Below are 6,362 nucleotides of genomic sequence, written 5' to 3'. Positions count from 1 at the left end.
TTAACATTGGAGCCTCTCAAAGTGGGTCAATGCTTCTAAAAGAGATATTACAGAGTAGATTTGTGGGTTTAAGTGGTGATTTTCGACTCATGAATGAGAGATTGATCTCCGAGGCCTTTGAAATAGTGAATGTGATCAACTGAGTTGAAAGGAGAGTTGGGTTTTGGACAGCAACAGACGGAATTACAAAGAAAATGTACCCATCCAACAGCGGTCTTAAAGCCATTGTATGGCCAGGTGGTTCTACAACCACTCCAAAAGGTTGGTTGGTGAAAATAAGTGGGAAAAGGCTTAGAATTGGTGTTCCTCCGACAACAAGGTTCAAGGAATTGATAAATGTAAACCGAAATCCTCAAACCAATGCAACCACTGTCACTGGCTTTTGTGTAGATGTATTCAACGCTGCCATTGAAGCCTTACAATATGAACTGCCTTATGAATTTTTTCCATTTGAGGATGCCAATGGACAGATGGCAGGAACATACAATGATCTTGTATATCAGGTCTATCTTCAGGTACATTTTGTTTCAAATGTAATCAAATATCACACCAAAAATGATGTCTAGAGAAGTACCCAGAATTTGAACATGTGCCTAGAAACTTTTTTGGGCAATCAAATATCTAGAAGAAAAAAAAAATTCAGAAAAGTACCCAGTATTTGAATATGCCACACTTAGAATGAATCTGCTCTACATATTCCAAATTCAATGCAATTTTCTGAACACATAGCATTGCTGCTATCACACTGATCAATAGTAGATGATTAATTTATAAGAAAAAACTTGCATTTTCATGAAACATTTGTTTTATGTTGCTCTATGGATGGATTAGAAATATGATGCTGTTCTGGGGGATGTTACTATCACGGCCAACAGATCTTTATATGTCGACTTCACATCGACTTACACCGACATAGGCATTGGAAGAGTAGCTCGAGTTGACATGAAGAAGAACATGTGGATCTTCTTGAAGCCACTTGATTCAGATCTGTGGCTAACAAGTGCTGATTTCTTTATCCTAACAGGCTTTGTGGTTTGGATCATTGAACGTCCCATAAATGAAGAATTCCAAGGTTCACGAGCTCAGCAAATTGGGACCGTCCTCTGGTTCTCCTTTTCAACCCTTGTTTTTGCCCATAGTAAGCTTTTTGTCTCATTTCTCTTCTCTAAAACTGGATCACTTTATTTTTTTTGTTGTTGGTAACGAGGGTATTGAGGCTAACCCATGGTACATGTAGACTCTGACCTCATATATAAAGGATAATTAAACTCAATCACTTTTTGCATAGCAACAGACTTTTCTTAACTTAGTGTAATCAAAGTAGAGCAGATTTAAGAATTACTTGAGAGACGCCAAGGGCTTTTAGCCCGATGGCACCTCCCAAATACTCTCATATGGGAGAGTATTCAAACCTCGTCAAAGGCAAAGTTGTTGGGATCGAGGATCCCGCCAAAGACCTTATAGAAATTATACCAAGCAAGAAAACATACCCACATTCAAGGAGACACCATATTTAACGTGGTTCGGCCTCAATACCTACGTCCACGGGAGAGTAGCCGGTTATCACTATAACAATGAAGAGATTACAGAAAGATTACAATAGATGAGGAGCTCACACTCTCCTCACTCACCCACTCACCCGTCTCCCTCGCTCACACCGAGAGAGACGGTCTCTCCGCCTTACATCTCTCACTCTCTTTGGTTGCTCTTGCTCTCTCTTAACTCTCCTCTCACCTTCTCCATTTATACACATTACAGATGGAGATGGAGAGGCTGGCCTTGCACATGGCCAGCTATTCCATTATACTTTCAGTGGCTTTCTCTACATGGCCAGCTCATGATGATCACCCCTCACATGGGGTGATAGATATCCAACAAATCACCCCCTCAACCCATATGATTTGATCCACAGCACACATTGCTGCTAATCTTGTTACGCCCAAATTTCAGCATAGCCAGCTTCTTCTCACTGAGATGTTTGCACCCCCTGAAGCTAGAGATAATACACCAGAGATATAAGAGGAGGAAGGAATCCTACATCCTCAACTCAACTCACACTACTCTCTAATTTGGAGAGAGCCTCTGCTCCTATCTCCCACAGATCTCTTCTACACTTCCTGTCTCGGATGCCTTCACTTGCTATGCTTGAACTTGCGTAACCAAGATATCCGACACCCCCTGATTGGATGTCCTGCACCCCCTGTTGGGATGCCCTTGACTGTCATGCATTACCTCGCATGACCAGTCATTGGAGCAATAGAAAAACTCGTTGTTTATCCCATCAACGTCCTCTGTCTTTTTTGCCCGGAGCTCTTTCTCTAAACTATCAACCTTTGCCCTCTACACTTCTGAACAACCTCCTAGCGTTTCCACATACGCTTATTGTTTGTGCTTTTGTAGTCCCTGATTTGCTGTCTAGTAGATTGATGGTTGACAGTAGCTCCATCTGCCAAAGCATCGTTAGCTATGCAATTCCTTGCATAGTGCTCGCACCCATGGCTTCTGGTCTCCTTGCGTCGAGCTCACCAAAGAGATCCGCATCAACTCTATCCTTGGCTACCATGGAAATAAAGAAACCGCCATAGAGAAAAGGGACTTGCCCCTCCTTGGCGCGCACTCTTGCGTTTTATCCGTTTCAATTTCTTTATCTGGAAGTTCCTGTGAACTTTCGACAACCCGCTGCTGCACACTCCTCTTGCGCCTCTGTACGACAGTCTACCGTACCCTTGCACTACTGCACGTCTGCATTTGTGCTTCTGCGTTTAGTATGCTCCTCTGCAACTATTGTTCTACACATCCACATACCACCAATACCTACTCGTTGACAGTAGCTCCAACAGCCACAGCATTTCCCTGAGCCTGAACTGGTTGCCAAATCATTTATCCATTAATGAATGGTCTTCTATTCTGATTGAACCAAATCTTCTGATGAACTTCGGAGATAATCATCTCTACAATCCTCTGATCGCCCCTGACCAATCTTGATCTCCCTTGATTTGCTATTTGATCAAGCTGATCTCCTTTGGTCTTCAATGATCTATCTCGATCTGTATCTGGTTGTCCAATCTAGTCAGAATCTGCCCATTCTAACCTCTTCAGTGAATCCACAGTGTTCCACAATATCCGGCAACCTTCCTTTGACTATTAAAGATGACAAACTCCCATGTTTGGACAATCTTTAAAAAACCGTTCAGAATTTCACTATTCTGACCTCGCGGTTGCGTTTGGAACGGTCCGTTTAGCTAAGACCAACCTTCGCTGCATTTCCAAGGACCTCACTGAAAATAATCCTCGAAAGTTGGGCCACACTACAATTTTTTGAAAATTTTGGGCCAAATTACAATTTTCAGAAGTTCAGGGAATATTCTGTGTTCCAACAAAATATTCTGTCCACTGCACCTGATGTTGTCTGCCACTTCAATCTTCTTACAGTTTACAGAAACTCCAATTCCAAAATCTGACCTTACGAATTTGTCCGGAATAATCGAAATAGTTGGAAAACACTATTGGATCGTCAGAAACGGACTCCGAATGGCTTAGAACAAGCCAAAACATTTTGTACACCTCAGATCTGCGGCTGCACCTTAGCTGCGAAACACTGGATCCTCTTTCTCTACGGCTGCACCTTCGCCGTGTAGCATCGGATCCCTCCTCCATGTGCTGACGTGGCAGATGGCATGGCGTTGACTGTCTACCACATGTCGTTGATTGGGGCCACGTGGCGCTGACTGGACCGATGACATGGCAGCCACGTGACAGTCTCAGGGAGACGTGGCGGCCACGTGGCACTTCTTTGATGCCGTGGTGCCACATGTTGATGACGTGCTTGATGACGTGGCGCCATGTGGCATGCGTGTGGTGTACACGCGCTTCCCCCACTCACCTTCTTCCTTCCGCCGTGCGTAGGCGCGTGCCTGAGACTGGGACGACGCGCCGTCTGACTGCACGGCGCGTGAGAGCGCGTGCTGCGACTGGGCCTCACTCTCCTTCTTCAAATGGCGCGTGAGAGCGCGTCTGGACTCTTCTGGTGGTCTGCTTTGCATATCTAGACTCCTCTCGTCAAGCCCTTGCTCTTGGTATGCTCAAAACCTGATTTTGAGCAACTTGATTTTTGGGCAGTTTCGAAAATCACACTCTTTTTGTTCCGAAACGCCACCGACGAGGCTTTGATACCACTTGTTGGGATCGAGGATCCCGCCCAAGACCTTATAGAAATTATACCAAGCAAGAGAACATACCCACACTCAAGAAGACACCATATTTAACGTGATTCGGCCTCAATGCCTACGTCCATGGGAGAGTAGCCGGTTATCACTATAACAATGGAGAGATTACAGAAAGATTACGATAGGGGAGGAGCTCACACTCTCCTCACTCACCCACTCACCCGTCTCCCTCGCTCACACCGAGAGAGACGGTCTCTCCGCCTCACATCTCTCACTCTCTTTGGTTGCTCTTGCTCTCTCTTAACTCTCCCCTCACCCTCTCCATTTATACACATTACAGATGGAGATGGAGAGGCTGGCCTTGCAGATGGCCAGCTATTCCATTATACTTTCGGTGGCTTTCTCCACATGGCAGCTCATGATGATCACCCCTCACATGGGGTGATAGATATCCAACAAAAGTTGGGTCGATGAGCTTCATTAGCCTTGCCCCCTCTGCTTAGCAGTTCTTCTTTCCCATATTCTTAGGAGTAGCCTAGATATAAATTGTATTTACAATAACTGACATGTTAGGATTTTTATTTTTTATTTTTTTTGGCATTGGACATTGCAGGAGAGAAGTTGTTATGTAACTAGTCAAGGTTTGTAGTGATTGTTTGGCTGTTCGTGGTGCTTATATTGACTTCAAGCTACACAGCGACCTTGACTTCACTGTTGACTGTTCAACAGATTCAATTAGCTTCAAAGGGGGATTATATAGGGTACCAAGGTCGTTCTCTTGTGCAAGGAGTCATAGTTAGCAACTTGAACTTCAAAAACTCTTCCCTTGTGTCGTATAATTCACCTGAAGAATACGCTGATGCATTATCAAGTGGAAGTGTTGCTGCTATTATTGATGAGATCCCATACCTCAAGATCTTCCTTGCCAAATATTCTGGTAGCTATGCCATGGTTGCTTCCGAATCTACCACCAATAGTTTTGGTTTTGTGAGTAGATCATTCCTCAATTTCTTGTATATCATTCCTCAACTACTTATGAGTAGGGGTGTAATTGGTTTGGTTTGGTTGAGGTTGGGGGAAAATCTAGTAATGAACTGAATTGTTTTGATTTTGTTGGTTTGAGGAATCGAAACTGCCCACATGCTACAATTTGGTTTTGTTGGTTTTTCAATCTAGAGAAGTGATTAACGGAAGATTTTAAAGATTTTATAGAAACTCATAAAATTTCACATCATGAATAAATGAAGACAAGAGTAACAAAACATGTAGACTTGGTCATTTATCTTCTAATATTTAAAAAAATAAAATATAAAAAGTACTTAAATATGATATTTTGTTGGTCAGTTCAGTGATATAGATGTAAAAAATTTCAAACCGAAACAAACCACACCTTGTGAAAAACCAATTGAAAGCCGAAATTTCTGCTCAACCAAACAGTCAGTTCTGTTCCACCGAATTTTTCTTATAGCCCTACTTAAGAACAAGACCTCAGTAGCTAGTCACAGATGGAAGGAGCCGATCTAACCCACCTTGATTGGATGGGTAAGAGATTAAGATTGATCTCATCCATCCATGTTGCACGGCCTCACTAGTAGAAAACATCACCTACAAATGCCGCAGTAGTACTCTGGAACATGAGTACTTACATTAGCATGCAGTAAATCATGAGGAACTAAATAGCTTAATGAATGAACATAAGCATTTTCCCTCTCATTTTTATGTATGTGAATGTACCTATAACTCTTTGATAGAGATGGGGAACAAGTTTCCGGGGCTAGATCTGGTGCTTTTCCAGGTTAATGTGCAAATAATTTAGTTGGTTTCTTATCATGTGTTGCCTTCTATCTTTTGCAGGCTTTTCGAAAAGGTTCATCATTGGTTCCAGAGATATCAAGGGCGATTATGCAGCTAAGAGAAAATGGGACATTGATGAAGATAGAGAAAGCATGGTTTAATAGCCCATCATCTCTAGTGTCGATGCAGAACAGTTCCATGACTAATGGCTCCCACAACAGACTCAAAGATGGCATGCCAAAGTTCACAGCTTCAGAAATCTTATTTGGGAAGTACTAGTGTTCTGGGTGAAGTTCCTTACCACTAAAAATTGTTTTTTGATTGATCAAATTCCAATATGATGTCTGTCTGATGGTTATACATCATAGACGGTGTAGTCCAGTACTGATGAAGTTGCTCCAC

General features: G+C 42.8%; 1 long non-coding RNA gene across 1 annotated transcript; it reads left to right on the top strand.

The window, feature by feature from the left end:
• Positions 1-831: 831 nt before the first annotated feature.
• On the top strand, positions 832-6,153 carry LOC114316686 (uncharacterized). The gene is made up of 3 exons (XR_014350477.1): positions 832-1,138; positions 4,780-5,153; positions 6,021-6,153. It is a non-coding gene; the product is annotated as an uncharacterized LOC114316686 (long non-coding RNA).
• The last annotated feature ends 209 nt before the right edge of the window (positions 6,154-6,362 follow it).

The sequence above is a fragment of the Camellia sinensis genome, chromosome 14 (genome assembly GCF_055761805.1).
Source record: "Camellia sinensis isolate YWXY chromosome 14, ASM5576180v1, whole genome shotgun sequence".
NCBI lineage: Eukaryota > Viridiplantae > Streptophyta > Magnoliopsida > Ericales > Theaceae > Camellia > Camellia sinensis.
This window is presented reverse-complemented; position numbering and strand designations above follow the sequence as displayed.